The 19,187-nt window shown below is 33.0% G+C and overlaps 1 protein-coding gene across 3 annotated transcripts in view; it reads right to left on the bottom strand.

The window, feature by feature from the left end:
- Sdc (Syndecan) overlaps positions 1 to 19,187 on the bottom strand; it is a 323,379-nt gene that overhangs the window by 63,563 nt on the left and 240,629 nt on the right. Inside the window, exon 2 of one of the 3 annotated variants that reach the window (XM_088200768.1) lies at positions 18,045 to 18,098. The exons of 1 other annotated variant lie outside the window; for it this stretch is intronic. The gene's annotated coding sequence lies outside the window, so the exon portion shown is untranslated. Of the gene's footprint in view, positions 1 to 15,564; positions 15,670 to 18,044; positions 18,099 to 19,187 lie in introns of those variants that run through there. One more of the 3 variants, XM_088200769.1, reaches the window with a different exon arrangement.

Here is a 19,187-nt window from a genome sequence, read left to right as displayed (position 1 = left end):
CCTAAGAGGAATTGTTTGGCGGTGGTGTGTCTAAAAATGAAATAAAAATGTTTCGGACCTTTTAAAAATGTGCGGAGTTACGGCGAATGTGACAGGCGAAATGACCTTTTATTTCGGCTGACGGGCTTTATCAGTCGACTGTCAAGTTGCCAGACCGACGGTATTAATTTCAGGCGAACGAGAAAATTATTTTCGATACTGACTGCCAGATTTTTATAATATTAAATATTATGTATAAAAATAAATTCAACGTCGGCAACTTTTAATTATCCACTTGGAATTTATATATTATAAAAGTTATAAATTATATTCAAATTTATGAATACAGAATCAGTTATACCGGCACTGGATTATTACGGTTGATGCGGCGAAATAACCGTTGAGTGGCCACGATCAATCGTTTTTATTTTTTTTCGGCGAATTTTTAAAAATATTTTACGATATTTATTTATTTAAATGTTGTACGCACATGTTATGTATATTTGCTGTAATATTACACATCCGTTGACGTGTATTCGATATTAATGTTATATTAACGCAATAACTGATATTGATATCCCTCATAATTACGAGCCTATGTGTAATTTATTATACAATATAAATGTACATTCAAAACTAGAATGTGTTGACCGCATCGGATTGATTCCACGCTCGGATTTGATACGTTTCTAGTTTTAATAATTGACAAACTGAATACAACCGATCAAACCAATCATGCGATTTAATGGATTAATCTTTTCGATATATGTACATATATTCAGCATGTATACCATTTTTTCGTGAATTTATATAGCCCGTGAACGCGACCGTTAAATTCATAGCGAATACTTCATTTGACAGCCATTGCAGTTTCGCCATGCATAAAATTTCGGAGTGATATTCCACAAACTTTCAACCCCAAAACGTAGAATTTTACTGGTTTTCTGTCCAAATTGTTCACGCTTCGAATTGCTTTAATATTGATCTTGTTTCTTCGCAGAATCTCTCCGTTTCATTCTTAAATAAATATTTGCCAAAACAACAATTTTATCGTACAATAGATACTGTTTTTACACTTGAATGTATATTATATATTAATGACAAAACTGAAAAAATGAGCGGAACATATATTAGTGTATGTTTGTTCTATACAAGTGTTTTTGGCATATATATATAAAAAAATATTTTTATTGCCAGTAAAGATATATTTTCATTAGTATAAATATTACTCATCAAACAATTGATTTACATTTCATTGCTCAGTATCAGTAAAACTGTATTTGATCACAATCGGATGATCTGATGCATAATCAGATATTTATAGAATTGTAAATTAAATAAATTAAATCTAACCAAAACCTAACCTATTTATACTTCAAAAATCATAGTTAGTTTAGGAACATAAATTTGGGCAAGTTGGATTTAGTTCATCATTTTAGTTTGGGTTTGAACCACAAATAAATGTTTCGCAACTGTCAAATTGAGTTTAATATACATTTTAAATCAGCATATAATTCCACAAACGCCTATCAGTTAAATTATATTTTCGCTAGTAGAAATATATATCTACCGGTGAAAATGTTACTTCTCTAACTACTTAAAATGTGGATTTTGGGTTCGAGCACTAGCAGCGGCACTCGAATTTTAATTTACAAAAAATGCGCTATTATTAAAATGACATATATTGGTTTTAAATTATAATAATAATTTATAATTATTAATGTAAATGTAATGTACCCAATTGCTACAGTTGTAACGTATTGGGCGTACGCCTGTCAAATTACAACGGAATATTAAAAAAAAATATGATTTTATAAATTTAACTGTTTTATCAATTTTTTTTTTATATTATATGTTTGTATATAATAGTTTTTTATTATATAGCATATCTTTATTATATACGAAATATTAAGATTTTGAAAGTTATGCGCTTTTTGAATGATACTTTATATGACAGACTTATATGGCGAAAGAAGGCTAATTAAATTATTTTGTTAAATACTGCCTACTGACTATGATTTCTGAACAAAGTATATATAAATACTTATTGGATTAACTGATTAAAATATCCAAATAACATTCGATTGACAACCCTGTTGTGTTCGAGAGAATATGGCGGAGGTCCAGGGTAGTCCTTCTGGCAGGGGCCCTGCCCATGGGTGATTGATTGCCCACATATATTACATCAACATATTTTTTTAACGCGTCTAGCACCGCGACGTTTCATCCACTTAGTGTCGAGCAACTACCGGGGATGTCACGTCTTTTTTTATCATAAAAAGTATAATAATCTAAAATATAATTAATTACCCTCTTTAGTCAAGTATTATAATAAACAACGAAAATTCGTTGGTTAATATTAGATAAATCCGTATATTAATTAATTAATTCTGTACTATAAACAATATATACGGTATTGAAAAGTAATTAGCGTCCATCAAATGTCATTTGATTTATGGAAGGTTATATAACATTTAGACAGAATAGACAATACATCGAGAGCGTATTAAATCATCTATACGCCCATCCATTAACGGATTAGATTCGCCAGGATAAGCCACAGCCACGATTGCCATCATCATCATCATTATCATCATCGGGCGAAAGCGATGAAACTTTTCGCGTTCAAACTATTTCCAAAGTTTTCTTTTTGGGCGAAAAAACGAAGGAAAAAAGAGAGGGGCCCGTCGTAAAGTGGCGCACTGCGGCAATTTGGCTAAAACTGACATCATTCTTAGTTACAAATTGACGTTGTCAACGTGCAACAGACCGGCGACAGACAGTGCCGGAAAAATAAATGGCGCCGGGGGCGTAGGCGCGTGCCGCTGCGCCCTGCCGACAAAAGGGCCCCTTCACTGTATGGTATGTATAGTATAATATAAAGAAAGCCCGAAGCGAAAGCGCCGATAATGGACGCGGTTCGAGTGGCTTTTCAACTTTCATTAATCGCTGGCGTTTAACAAGCAAAACGGAGCAATCGATTTTGCGTTGAAACGCGGTGAAAAAACAATGAGGCGTGTAAAATTTTGGTCAACTCAAAACGACTTATCTTGGACAAGGACACAATGTATCATCAAAGTTCGTGTATGTAATCATTACGCCACATGGCATACAAATTAATAAAAGGTGCGTTCGAGGCTATTATTGTTAATATCCATACTATGAATATTGGCTTGTCATAGACATTTGAACACCATGGTTCACCACAAACAATAATATTAGCCAATGTTAAATGTAAAAATAATACTGTGATAAATATCTACATTTATATAACCAGAACAATGGATACAAGTATATTTTAATATAATTAATGTTCAATTCATATTTATTATGTTTGATAACTTTCTAAAAAAATTTTAGGCATTACAAATATTCAATCATCTATTTAAAATTTGCTACATTATAAATAATAAAATTAATAGCATTGTTTTTGTGTAGAAATGTTGCTGAATGCTTATCGCTTTATTCATAAATAAAGTTATTATAAGAAATACTAAAATAACCATTGCTCTAATTTATAAAATACATAATTACTTTTATAACGTAATTTTAAATACATTTTTTAGTGTAAAACATACACTGACTTCCTACTGCTATAATAAGAATCGACGCCGATAAGTTGTCCAATTCCACATATATGTGTGTAAATATTATATTTTCCGCGTAATTTAATCGTAACATTTGGTCATGACATCAAAACAAAGGCACAATCGTCTCAAACGAAAATTCGCTATAAAAAAAGCACGTCAAAATCGATCAAACGTCAAGGTTTTCCATATGTTTTTTTTTATTATAACGGAATTAGAGTTTCCAAATATTCGTTATTTTTAACTATTCGAATATCGAATAACAAATGATAAAAAAATTGTATATTCAAATATATATAGTTATAAAGAATCAGAAAAAAGCATATTTAAAGAGTAAAAATTATACATTTATTTTAATTTAATAAATAATTGAGCATTACGCGTTGCAAACTTTAAATAATTTAAAAAAATATTAGTGCGATTTAACAGGAAAATTATTTTAAGAGATATGTGCATTTAAATAAATATTTTGTTCCATAAAACGTATTGTTTGTGAATTACAATAATAAAAATGAGCATTAAATAAAAAGTACGTTACTTTTTTTTATTACTTTATTAAATTACGGTAATATACTGATAGGTCGATATTTAGTCGGGATAGTAAGATCCTCAAATTATATTTTTCTTATTGATCTATTTACTTTATTTTTAGTTTTAGTTTAAATTTTTTAATGAATTCAACTTACATTAACCTTACCCTAATCCGCGTCAGCTACGATATTTCCAGTTTTTAAACGTGAAATTTGTGTGTTTATTGTTAAGCTATTTAGTTGCTTTCTATAATGAATTATCTGATGGTTTTAGCTTTTCAAGTTTACGCGACCACGATTCATTTTTAATGCTCTGATTATTTTCTCAAATGTCAGTTTGTAAGAAATAAAGCGTTTTAATCGTTTACAAATTTTAAATGAGCACCGCGGTAAAACAGTTATCAGATTAAGTCACAAAGTACACGAAAAATTAAAAAATCTGCCATTTTGAGAAAAGATAACGCCCTTGAAACAGCCGTTCCTAATCTGTTCTAGCGGCCAACGGCAATATATTTTTAAAAAACTCGCCACCTTTTTGTATTTGGGCGTTCTACCGAGAAAGGAACGGATAAAAAATCTCTCTTAGAAGGGGCAACCAAGAATTACTTAATCTTGGACATTTCATCTAAGAACTTCTCTGAGATTTACTCAAATACACTTTTACTGAAATTCACACTTTGGAGTTCAAGACATCAGATTTTTTTAAGGGCAAGAAGAACTTGGACTACAACCTAGAGGCGCTAGAGCTTACTTATGCACTCAATAAAAAATTCTCAATTGTTGAGCTACATATTTGATAGCACCTTAGACGCAAAATCAGGACTGCGGTAACCCCAAGGTGATTTGAATACACAAATCCAACACTAGCCATACATTTAGTCATATTAACGACCAAACTTTTGAATAAGTATGTTGCTCTTTTGATTATTGTGATTATTTTCATGATATATACAATAAAAAATCATGAATTAAATTCTGGCAAATCAGTATTGAAACGAACAACTTCAAAACACTTTGAAATATGTTTGAGAAGCTAAAAGTCATGTTTTGATTTTTATTTGAAATATATTCTGTTAAATTATGTCACGAAGAGCTTGGGCAGCAACAACATAGTACGGATTATCCTACATGAAAAAGTTATATTATTTTCATAAGAATTGTCGAGAATAAAGAGAAATATTTTTTTCCTTCCTCCCCATCATTAGCCCGGATAATCTAGAGTATATAATATACATCTTTATAACTTACATTACTATTTATAATATAAAAACCAGCACAATACAGCAAATATATCATATTTTCATGGCGAAAATGTATGAAACACTTTTAGCACATGCAAATAAAAATGTTTCAGAGTGTGCAAATACAAAAACATAAAAATAAAACACCACTGAAAAACTTTCCACAGCGGATACGAAATAGAAGAACCGAGTTCGCGAATGTAAGAAACACTTGTCTGTAAACAGCGCTTGCAAAGCTTCTCTGCTTGCTCGCCTTTGAAAAATGCAATCAAGTAACCGACACACTTCACCATAACCATCCGCAAAGGAAACTATTCTCACTGAGATGTTCTAAAACATTTTTTGACGAGATTAAGGGATATACACGGTGTACTGACGATAATCGCTTATATACATCCACTGCGGACGAGGACGATGCAAATAAGGACTAGGGACGGTGGATTTCTCGGCAGTAGGCTTTTGGTGAGCCATTACTTATACGTCCGACAGTAAAACGGCACTATAACCCAAAGAAGGCAGTGGCTGGGCGTGAATGCAGAGCGAGAGAAATCCTAACGAGCGAATGTGCAATATGATGGCCGACGCAGGAGACACAATGGCGTCCCGCGTTTTATTTGTTGTTTACGAACGCTTTTACTACCCTTTTTATTGTCCATTTATTAAATATACGCGCTGCGTCTTCCTAAATCGGAGGATTGATACAGTTTCAGTAAGCGGGATCAGAATGACCAATATGCGTTATTATGGGTATTTGGAATTGATTAAAATACTTTATTATTCAATGTATGTTTTATATACGATATTTAGATGTATTATTTATTGTAATACACATTTTTTGGTTTATGTATAAGATATAGATGTATAAACAGTATCCGATGGTTAATAAGATAAAATCGGAAGCTTCCAAACCACTTACAGCTAGCTATACAAACGACAAAAAAACGATCAAATTCGATATAATTATACGTAAACTCAGAAAAAAACTCAGCTGATTGCATAATTGCGAAATCGAATATGCGAACAAAAAAACTGCGGATCCAAAAATTCAGGAAATAAATGATTGCGGACACGAAAATATCGATAAAATATTTTTTTTTAAAAGAACAAATGGCAATACACATATTATAAAACATTAAATATTATACGTATATGTAAATTGTAGGCGAACTTGTATAGCAGGGGTTTTCGACTTGTGTTTGAAAATACGAAAAATAATTTTGTATTTTTTTCGTGTTAGCTCGACCGCGGTCGTCACTCGGACGATCAAGGAAGGAGGTCTAGCCTAATGCCTCCACTACACTTTGGCTTCGCGGCGTGGATGACGTCCGGGCGGCGGCTGCCACTACGCTCTTGCCGGCATATTTGCGCGCGATCGAAAAAAGTGCCAAATAATCGCAATTTTTAAATTGTCATATATTTAAAATTACACTACTGATAATTATAAAAGTTTGTGTGGGCACTCACCAATACGATATCAATGAAAACTTTTCGGTCGTAAATATTCAATTTACGCAAAATCTTTGACGGTTTTTGCAAAATGCCATAAGGCATAAATATGATACTTCAGAATACGAACACCACATCTGTGACTATCCTAGAATTTGTCGCCATCGATTCTAAATAATAATTCGTAATGGTGTGACATTTATATAAACCGATCTAGGAAAATACACAAGAATATTCGAAACGATTTTTTTTAACAAAAGCAAGTACCACTAATTATTTTTTAATTAATAAATTTTATATGAAAAAAATATAATAACGATATCTGTTAGAAGAATATACTATCAAAAATATAATTAATCCTTTTTGGTGCCCAAAAATATTCAAAGATGTCAGTAAGTCTGTTAAATAAAAAGCATGTTAACATGCGCCCGCTGTCCCCAATAAGCATGTGGTATTATAACTTGACCACGTGACCACGTTGCAGCGCTCGTCATGCGTGCAAATCATAGAACGCCTACGCGCATACTGAAATTGAACCAAGTTACTCGTTCTATTTCATGATGCGAACCACAATTTCATTATCTCTCACTCACTCTCGTCACTTAACACGCGAGAGAGCGAAAGGGAAAGTTTCTCACCGCTCGTACTGGAAAGAGTAGCCTCGACTTCGGTCCCTATGACTCGGAACAAATGCCGATCCAGGTCGGAAGCGCTCGAAGCTGGCCAAGTCGACTGAATTACCCCCACTTCACGCCTCGTTCTTGGTAAACCTCGGACAACTTCCGAGAGATTTTAGAGCAGGCAGAACCGAAATCGACCGAAGTAACCCACTACATTATCCAACCTTGGCCAACTTCCAGAGAGTGTAGTGCAGGCATAACGCCTATCAGCGCAGCGTGCTGGCGCGAAAGCTAGGCTGGGTAATAACCGGTCGCCCATGGGCCGCAACTCCCGAGCCTAATGCGACCGTGGGAGGAGGGCGTGGGCCCATAAAAATAGCTATAATGAGCTGTAAAATTTTACGTGGGTTGTAAATGCTCAACTGTTTATTTATTTATTTTTTAATGTTTAATTGTATAATAATGATCAGATTTGTAATAAAAAATAAAATAAATCAGATTGACAAATGGGATACACGATAAATACATTTCTACTAAAATATTATCAATATTTTATGAAAAATATACCGCCAAGAATAAATAGCCACTTTATATAACGTAACTTCGAAGCACAGCCGCAACATAAAAAACTCTTTGAGTCAGGTGTATTAACACAGGCACTCAAAAAATTAGGAGACTGTAAACACGTATTTATAAATATAATCTTGTGCAAATCCCATTGATGCTCTTAACAAATTAAATGTAATGTAAGGTCTTGATAATTAATCTTAGTGACTCAACGATCTATATTAATCGTATAAATAACTGACAGGATTAAGTATATAACGCACATTTTTTTATTCTACACAATCTCCATTTCATTGGATAAAAATCCTCCAGCGCTTACAAAGTGCATGGATTTTGCCGTAAAAGTGGTCACGCGCACAGTCACTTATGCACCACCTGGGAACAAGGTCTGGCGAGTAAGGCTAATACTAAAAACACTTGACTTAAATTGATTCTGATATTATTAGCCGATGCATCTTAAAACTGAAGATAACAGAATGCAGGTTTTTCAGACTTGAAGTAAGAGATATGCGTTACCGTACCTGATTGATTTGCCAATTAATTTTAATTTCACCCAACGCTAGTCGACTTGCCATTATCATACTGCAAAAATACTTTTAATATAATTACAAATTTATTCACATAATTTAATTTGAATTGCAAACATAATATGACAGTAATAAGCAAGTCAAATTTCTCACTTCACATCACTGTAAAATTGTTTGAAATATGTATATAGATATATACATATATTTAAAGTTGAAAACGGCAAGCATTGCTGAATTATGCACGTTATAATCTTGAATTGAAAGTTAAGCGGAGTTTGAAACCATTGTTAAATTTTTGATCGGGCTCACGAGCAGTTTATGCAAACAAATATTAAAACCGAAGCACCTCGTCTTGCATAATTTAAACGCGATCAAATTGAGTTTGTTTTATTTATTACGAAGCAACCTCGAAGGGTTAACCCTTAATGGCAATCTATTAAAACGAGTAGAAAGACCGCATTCGTAACAGAAGTTTCGCTATCGGAAGAAAAAAAAAACTCCACGCAAGAATATAACAATAACGGCAATAGCTTTTCCGCAAAGATGGCCTTATTGTACGGGATAGATAGTTGGATAGATATGCGGGTCCGGGTACTCTGGATACATATTGTGTACACAGCGAGGGAAGCGCGTGCAACGACCAAACCGGGATTACTGCAAACGTATTGCCGGGAACGAGGGCAAAAATAATTCATATCTCCGCGCACGGGATTGCGATGATAAATTTCAGCACGGTTGAGAGCAATACCCACAATAACGAAAAAAATAGAGGATAGAAGTGTAGCGCAATATATAATAATAAATGTATGCTGGGACGTAAGGAGAGGATTTTTAACACTTCAATGAATATCTGATGCTGGAAAATATTATCTTAGATATAGGTACTCATATCAATTTATCACCTTCTCTATATGCACATATATTTCTGTGGTATATTTTATTGGGATTGTATAAATATGACTACCTACATACACACTTCAATAATATTGTTTTTAATTTCTCGAGAAATGAGAATTCTCATTTTCATTTCCCGATTCTCCCGAGAAATGTTTATAAACAAAAAAATAATAGGTAATGTACAGAATGTGATTAATAATACAGTATATTATTGTAGATATCTTTATATTAATGTTGAACAGAGAACTGGATGATCGACGAAGAGAACAAGCTTCAATAGGATTTGTTACAATGGACCAGAATCTACTCCGAATGAATACAGAGCATCGATACACGAAGAAATTTAGGGCTTCTGTATTTATACCCGAATCGTAGTAAAAATGTCTTGGCATTGTTTACATTTCGAACAGGAAAAGAATACAAAATTATTGAATAAACGAAATTTAAGTTTGTGAGGAGGCAAATTTTATGGTGTAACTCGTAAAAAGCACCCCATACATTTTTGAAATCTGTCAATTCCCACGTATAGCGGTTTATTGTAAGCTGATAATAGTTAGGAAAATATTGATATACAAATACTAACGACCACTATAAAAATTCTTTCCTCATGCAGCGGTATTAAAAAATGCAGAGTTTGTAGAACATTTTCAAATATTCACACAAATTAATTTTTTGACAAAAAATGCTTTATTTTTATTTTAGTGAAACAGCAAATTTCTCGAGATATATAAATCGTGCACAATATTTTCCCATTCAAATACTTTCGTACACTAATAAAAGCTGCAAATAAAAATAACATTTTCAAGCATCTGGCACAGACCCACCCTTTTTATGCAGCGGTATTAAAAAATGCAGAGATTGTAAAACATTTTAAAATATTTATACAAATTTATTTTTTGACAAAAAATGCTCTATTTTTCCGGGAAAACAGAAAATTTCTCGAGATATATGTAAAAATCGTACCCAATTTTTTCCTATTCATATACTTCCATACACTATTAAAAGCTTCCATGAAAAGGTAAATTTTGAAGCATATGGGATGGATCTACCCTTTCTTATGCAGCGGTATTTTATTTTTTATCACAAAAAAGGCTTTATGTATTTTTTTTTAAAACGGATAATTCTATAGATATGAGAATTATCATAAATTAATGTAATTGAAGTTTTTCGTCTTTTTTAACTCTATGTGAAAAATAGATAGATACTTTTATAGGCCGGTTATAGTCATACCTTTGTAGAAAATTACATAGCACGCATTTTCCTTACGAAAAGCGTCAAACGATAAATTGTAGCAAGATATAAAAGAGACGAGCGCGTAGCGCATTACACATTATAAATGCATGTGCTCAGATTTAAGGATAGGATTTTAACGCTCCGTTGAATATTTGATTAATCACAAAAAAGCACGCACACGCGCATGGGGATTCGTTAAGGTTTTTAAAAAGGAAGAGTGTACGCTGGCTCCCTTTGAAGGTGCACCTTTTTTGTTACAAAGGCGTTTAGAGTGTGTTCCGTTCGTTATTATTTAAGGGAAGGTCCGGAAAATCCAAAATGTGCTCCTCTGCTGTAGCTGAAAGCGCAGAATATTAGCTAATATAAATTCGCAGATTTTGTACTATGTAACAAAGAACAGTTTGATCTTATGCATAAATGTAATTTTGCCACATTACACACGATATTAGGTCGTACAAGTATAACATTAAACGCTCATATAACGTAGATATTCGATATAATTTATAATATCTTCTGCTAGTTCATAGTCTATAATAAACTCTCAAGAAACTTGAATAACAAATAAATTTGCTTCTCGAAGTTATGTAATTAAATATTGTGCAAGTAACTAATAATATTCGAAGCTAATTTCAAATAAGTTTATTGCTCCTATTTCACAAATCAGCTTAATAACAACATGTAAATTTAACTCATATATTTATAAAAAATAGTTTGGGGTATATTATGTATATGATAATGTAACAGTTTTCAATATTCAATAGTTTACTCACAAATCTAGTCGTAGTAAATATATATGGAAATTTAATCAGAGATGTATTCGAAAAATAATAAAAGCAAAGTTATCAAAACATAAAACTTCGAATACAAATTGACCCCAAAAAAGGTCGAGAACCTAGTTTGGATTACTGCCAAAATATAGTCAGATACGATTTAGGCGAAAAAAATAAAGTAGTAAAAACTTCGGGTTATCGTTCCAAATTAGAACTCATACATAACAATAGCGCGCTAAATGATAAATAAATATACAAGTCGAGCGAGTTCAGAGAAAACATTTTTATATTAATTCTGAATTAATTTATTGTTACAACCATCAATCTGATATTAATTGCATTTTTTCCGCATGATTCTCACATGATTTAGCAGGTGCACGCGTAGATGAAGGGTGTATGCTTTTTTTGCTTGTTTTAAAATTATCATCGATATTTATAGGCAGAAGGCATAACAGTTTTACACCAATGCATCATACACAAAAAAATAATATTAATAAAATATATTTTAAGAAAAATGCGTTTAATCAAAATATTAGAACAAATAAATAGTATTTAACAGATTTGTATTTCCCATTAAACAAAAACATGTTTAATGGGAAAACTTGAGCACATCGATTTTTTAAGGAATTAAAGCATGGCAGACTTGATCAAAAGCCTTTTCAAAATCAGTGCATCTACTCGATTGCCAATATCGAGACTTTTCTTTACAAAATTAGAAAAACAGAGCAGATTCGTCGCTTTTGATCGATACGTAAAAAACATGCTATTGATTCGTCATTAATAAAGTATATTTCGATATGATTTAAAGTATATTTATAGTGTATCGCCTGGTGCTGATAAAATCAACTTCCTGAAATTCTCTATCATAGTTTTGCTTCTGTTTTTATGTATTGGAGTTACTTTCGATATTTTCCATACATCGGCGAACATAAAATTAATCCTGCTGCTGCGAAACAAATTAAGTAGGCAATGTAATTGTTAAATGATGTGCATTTCAGATAATGGACTATATTGTATTGATAGACAGTAAATAAATAATCAACTATTAATTGGATTAATATCTGAATGGGAATAATCTGTACCCCGTTTCGGTTATCGGAACGATCTGTACGTAATGCGACTCAAGTTTTTTCAATCTGAAATGATTTGAAATATCTAGGAATACATAATAACACCATGTAATCGATCAGGATATTAATCATAGTATGAATTATGAGTATCAAAGATATTTTAATCATGATTATGGAGTATCTTTGACACATTAGGAAAAGCCCACCGCTATTAAACAGCGATATCGTCCCCGGGAAATATTTGTCTTTCCCAGGAGAAGACAATTTCTGAGGGCAGTGCATTAGGGTCGATGGTTTATTGAGCCATCAAAGGCAATATCGAGTGCTAAGGGCACGCCGAGATAGCGCGCAGCACCCGTCGAAAGCTCACACGACCCCGAACTTATCTCCGAATTGTGCAAATAGAAAAATGATGGCGATCTTTACGAGCGTATTTCGGCACTAAATGGGTTCGAGGACTACCGCCGCAGCTAGAGCTGTATCGAAAGGTAAGTGCCACGTTTCAATTTATTGCCCGTCGGTGGATGTGTGTACAGTACGTCGGATACGCCTCTGCAAATGATGCCGTGTGACATATCGTAAAGGGAGAGTGCGGCTTTTGGTCGTAAAGCGTACTTTTTAACCCTTCTTCTGGGAATAGCTTCGTATCGACGTACAAACGGGCAAAATCTAATTACGTAAGTTACATTAGAATTGTAGTTTTTTATTCACATAATTTCGATGGATAAAATCATTTGCATGCTTTGTGATGGTACTATAGGTTAAGTCAAAATAATATATGTAAATCTGGGTAGCTGTCTACACGATATTCTAAAGACGTTAAGTCTTGTAAGTTGTAAGATAACATTGTTCTACTCGGCATTAATGTATGTGAGAAGAAGCAAACCTATAATTTTATAAACCTATAAATTAAATTTAGATACACAATTGCAAATATTTTTTTAATATTGTTGTATTTAAATCTCAGAAGCAAATCACACTGAAACGGATTGAAGGTGTTATGTAGCATAACACCTTCAATTTTTGTACAATAATATAAAAAAAAATCAGACTATGCGAGATACGGGATGACTCATCAATGAGTCGTTCAAATCTCAGAAGTTTGGGTTTTATTGAATTTATTGTAGTTATTAATTACTAGCAGTAACAATAAAGTTGTATGGCATACACAAAAATATACATTTTTTTTTATATTATTATTGAACGTTTACAACAAGAGCTGCAAATTTTCATCACAATTCTAGATTTTAAAATTATAGCACAATTACTGAGGCATTAGGTAAACTTTAAATAACGCATTTTTGTCTCAACCTACACTAAAAATAAAAAATTAAGATCATGACAAATATATGCAATTGATTGTATAACTGCATTAATGCATGTGCCAAATACCTTCGCGTAGTACGTCACATCCTATTTTTTATATTAAAAATATATGTTAAATACAGTGTTGACAGTCGCTGGAATTTTCTACCAAGATTTCAAGTAAGTAAATGTATGTTTATAAAAAATTGTAACAGTTGTAACGCATTGTTCCAAATGTATATAAGCGCGAAAATCAGATTCAATCCGTTAAGAACGAAAGCGGACCTAGGCCAAATAAGGAATCGGCCCCTTTTCACTTAGCTTCAATCCTCGTCCAGCTACTATTATATCGCATAGTAATACTAAGCCCATTTTTTCACACAAATAATAGCACTGATGGATTTATACACAGAATCATTTAGGATTTACGCTTATTGATCATCAATTAACATCCGTCCAGATTTCAGAGTAACTGCGTGAATTTTGTTTATCTATCCTTGGAATATTTCTGTAGCGATATACAAAGAAACTCGGCTTTATAAATTAACCTCATTTAAATCTAATTTATTTAGTTAACCTTATTATCTACTGTTTTCAATTTGGTTCTGATAAAACTAAAAAGTTTTTCCAGATCTCAATTTCATATCTAACTATGTATTAGAATACAATTTAAATGAATAATATGTGAAAATATTTATATACAATTTGTTATAATTTATAAGTCATTCTGACGAACACTTCGAACAAATTAAAAGAGAGATCAAAATTCTTGAAAGTCAGCTGGGACAACAATATTATAGATCTTGTAACAAAACAATTGCGTTATTAATTTGAAATATTGTACGGACTATCTAATAACACATCTCGAGACGTTAATCGCTCATAAATACCGCCGAATAAACTAATCTTTGTTTGGAAAGGACGCACGCAGGCTAGACAACATATTTTACCTTGCGCATAATACAATTATTATATTACTTTTTGGTTACCAATTGCCGGAGTTTCTCTTTTTTCAGGCGTGAAACCATTTCGTTACTGTGTCCAAAAAGCGATGCAATTGGCATAAAAAAATCCTCATCTGCGATTCGCTATAGTTATCTCGAACCAGCATTATAAAATCGTGGTCGGATTATTGCGCAAACAAAAATTGTTTGAATGTCAAATATATTTAATTTTTAATTTTAACTACTTTATATTTTTGACAATTTTTAGAGGAAATGTAAGTGTATCATACCAATATAAATTATTAATGTAATTGTAAGAGATTTTTAAAACACGATATTTTTAAATTAAAATATGTTATATATACAGATATTTATGAATCAGTTATGATCAGAACTTATTTTTTGGATAAACCGATCCTTCAATTAAAAATCCGAGAATGGATCACAGATAAGAGACGTTGAGAGGAGACGACACGGAGACGTCATCCAAAGAACACTGCGAGATCACATCACGATAATCTCAACCGTTCTACCGAAATCACAGCCGACAATTATACAACTCGACACACCAGCGAAAATTCTCCGACTTCCAAGACCTGCCATTTTAATTCCACCGTCTGATAGAATCATCTACATGTCTTTATATATGTGGTAATTTAATAAAACAAAACTTTTTTTACTACAAAATACTAATTTATCTCTGATCTACCATAGAACTTTACGTAGAATAACAACGTGGCAAATTGAAGATGACATAATGCCACCTAACAAGCGCGCGTCTGCCACCGCCGAGAAAACACTTCTGGAGTTTCACTCAATTAATATGAAATATGCTAAAGCGAACGAACTACACCCATTCACGTAATGCCATAAAAGCACACTAAAGTTGCCCGGGAATAGTTACAGTTGTTCGACGTTTACAGCGACGAAACAATTCCAACTTGCGACAATCCAATTAAACATCGCCATCGCCTCGACATTAATAAATAAACATTTAAAAATAAATATTTGCACGATACATCGTTGAATTCTGCGATTTATCGTCGCACGTGACCCGGCGCAATTTTAATCGCGTTAACACGGTGCACAGTAATTAAACCGACGACACACGTTGTGTACGCGTCGTCGTTACGGCTACAGGGCGGTCCAAAATTGCACGGGGAAAATTTGAATAATTCACGCGCGGCGGGTGGGCCGCGATCGGACTTAATGAAATCTTCGCAGCGGGGATTTGAGCCGATTTTTCGTGGAAATGCGAATTTTCCGCGCCATATTGATGTTGTCTTATTTGCCGCGGAGCAAGCATAATTCTGTGTTGGCACACAAAGCTAACTCAATACAAATAAAAGTTGAGAAAAGTCAAATAAGGCAGGCGGAATCGTAAAACGGAAAGCTATCGTTATATTTAAATTGAATTTTTGTTAATATCGCTGTTTTATACGTTATGTACTTATTAGCTATGCAAAAATATATACATAGTATTATTAACCCTTTAGACTCGCATTTTATAAAATGAAACGTCGATTTTATGCGTTGTTTTTTGTAATGTTTTAGATAAGAAATAAAATAAACACATATTTTTTAAATTGCATTAATTAACCCGATAAGGGTATTTTTATTGGGATAAAATTGGGTTTTCAGTGACAAAATTTTGTGCCTCAGTCTCAACAGCGTCCTTCGGTTGAGCAAGTGATTTACGAATGGGTGACGGTTTTATATGTATTTATATATTAATAATATAAATAATAATAATTATTTTTATAGTATTAATATAAAAATAATTCGATGATAATGTATTTTCTATTAATAACGATGGGAAGGATTTTGTGTTGAATATGCTTATTCTAGAGATGGTGGTGGGGAAAGTGACGTTGAAATTAGACCTGTCGGGCGATAGACGAATCTCAGTGGGCAATGCTGACTCCGGGGGAATTTGTTGGGCGATGGAGGAGCCATGAAGGTTGACGGAGAAGTGTCAAAAATCATAATCAATCAAAAAGCAATCTTAGTGATCACAATACGTTATAAGAGCATTTAACTACATCAAAAGTCAAACACTTAATGATTTATTGTTTGTACAGCTTTACCTTGACAACGAAGAAGACTACAATCGTCACATTATACATAGAAATAAGCTGATTGCCGAAAGGTTCAATCAATTATTATAAAACAAAAACGATTTTTACGAGAGAATTAAAAAGTTTAAATACATAAAGGGTTTAATAAAAAAAAAATAGCTGCAAGGAGATGAGCTCAATTTGATAAAAATAAAGGCTGATATTTCTGCGTTTGACAACGCAATTTAAGACGCGAAGAATTTTACCAATATCCGAATTTTTCCTTATATTTTTTATTTATTGTCAGCATTCAGCGTTAAAAATCAATTTGAAGATATACTCATAATGAAGATTCCCGATTGGGTTTTGGACCCATTCTCATGTATGTAATGTACATAAGAATGGGTACAAAACTATTGATTGAAATAAAGATTTAAAATTTAAATTCGAAAACAGGTATCAAAAGTTCCGGTTACAAAAAAGATAAACACATAACTTATGTGCTGTGGCTCAAGATTTTTGATTCCATTTCCGTCATCTTATTTAGTAGAACGTGGTTTTGACGCTGTCTTTTAACTAAAAAGAAGAATCGATTATAAATATTCATATGACCGGATTAGTGTTCTCAATTGAATATTCGGTTATTCGAATTATTCGCTCGATTTTCAACTATACGAATATTCGTTTTTACTATCTTGAATGAAATTTGAAAAAATTTAAGAACGAAACAATTTGTATACTTGAGCAACGCGGTCGTTTTTTCTCTCAATATACTCAAGTGACTAGTGCCGCTCTAAAAGCTATGATCCTTTACGCGCATTTATTTTGTTTCGAAAAAATTGTATCCATTTGCTAGATCGACAAGCAGTCGCAAATCGTATACTAAGAAAGCAATAAAAGCGACATTCTTTATATTTGCCAAAAGTCACTCCTATACCAGCTGTGAATTTTATCATCAAATCATTTAAAATGGCTTCAGAAAATATAAATATTTTCGGCATGATATACATGCTTTTGGACTTCTAAAGGTTAACATTTATATTGTGAGTGTCATCGATTTTAAATATTTTGTTGAAAATTTAAAGTCAACCAGCGTTATACGAAAAACTACATAATTTAATTTTTTAATAAGAAATGCCCGTTTTCATTCTCAAAATTAATCTTGAGTGCAAAGGGTTAATATCGCTTTTTTATGCGTTATGTACTTATTAGCTATGCAAAAAATATATGCATGGTATATAATATTAATGATTAGATATACAAAGCTTTACTGGATTATGCTACGCTCCGCTGCTGTGTAATTGCCAGTTTATATCAACTAGTACCTGAAACAAACAAGAAAAATCTATTAATAAAACATAAAAAGGATGATACGAATTTAAAACACAGCAATATCCGAATTCGATCATTAATCGATTATTTTATGTAACATAAAGCTGACGTCGAAAGCTTAACGTCGTCGTTTTGCGGTTAGGCTCTGTCGGCTTCCAATATGAACAAAGTTTAATATGAAGTTTTAAACTTTGGCAATCATGAAAATATGCTCGGTGTGTTTTAAATTTATAGTCGACATTAGGGGCGGGATTCGGCGAAACGCGCCTTTATTAAATTGTGAACAATCTATTATATTATTCTTTACGATTCAATTGAGAGCGGAGACTAGAGCCAAAATTAAGACGCCATTAAATACCGAAATACATCGAGAGGCAAACATAGGGCAGAGGAGAATCTCTTAAGTGCGCCTAGGTGCCTCGATGAAAACTCCTGAATAATTAAGTTCAAATGTAGCCTTAATCCGCGGGGGCGATAAGAGACGCTGACAAGCCAACTTCGAAGCTTTAAGGGCCACGCCGATTACGAAACGATCGATAGCAATAAATGATAATGAAAAATAATGGCACTTATACGCTTTTATTACCTCGTAAAATTTGACCTGTCACAATTTTCCCGAGGATATAACATTGCACTATATATGCACGGCGGGTGGTATGTCGGTATGATGAGCAAGTGGCTCGTGTTTATGGCTGCTAGCTAGGATAAGGACTCTGTCTTAAGAGGCTGCCGTGGAGTGCGGACCTAAAAATGGAAAGCCTCGAGAGTTGATGATGCTTACGTTATACAACACGCAAACACAAAACAATGTTTCGAAAGGGACTCGTTGTTCCGGTATCTGGATTAGACGTTTTCATACTAGGATCCGGTGGTGCAGTTCCGTTTAATTCGCAATGTGCTAAATTTGCATACGTTATTACATTTACGCTCGCATTGTTTTCATAGTGCGACCGTGGCTCAGGTGCACAATACGAGACCGCCATAAGATTAATGACGTACAATTTCATAATAAAGTTATGGTTACAATCGGTTAACCTTATTATATAACGTAGATATAATATATTTTGTTACCAATGTACATA

The sequence above is a fragment of the Plectrocnemia conspersa genome, unplaced genomic scaffold (genome assembly GCF_051122295.1).
Source record: "Plectrocnemia conspersa isolate PC_06_02 unplaced genomic scaffold, ASM5112229v1 ptg000012l, whole genome shotgun sequence".
Classification (NCBI taxonomy): domain Eukaryota; kingdom Metazoa; phylum Arthropoda; class Insecta; order Trichoptera; family Polycentropodidae; genus Plectrocnemia; species Plectrocnemia conspersa.
Note: the sequence above shows the minus strand (reverse complement) of the source record. Positions and strands in the feature narration are given on the sequence as shown.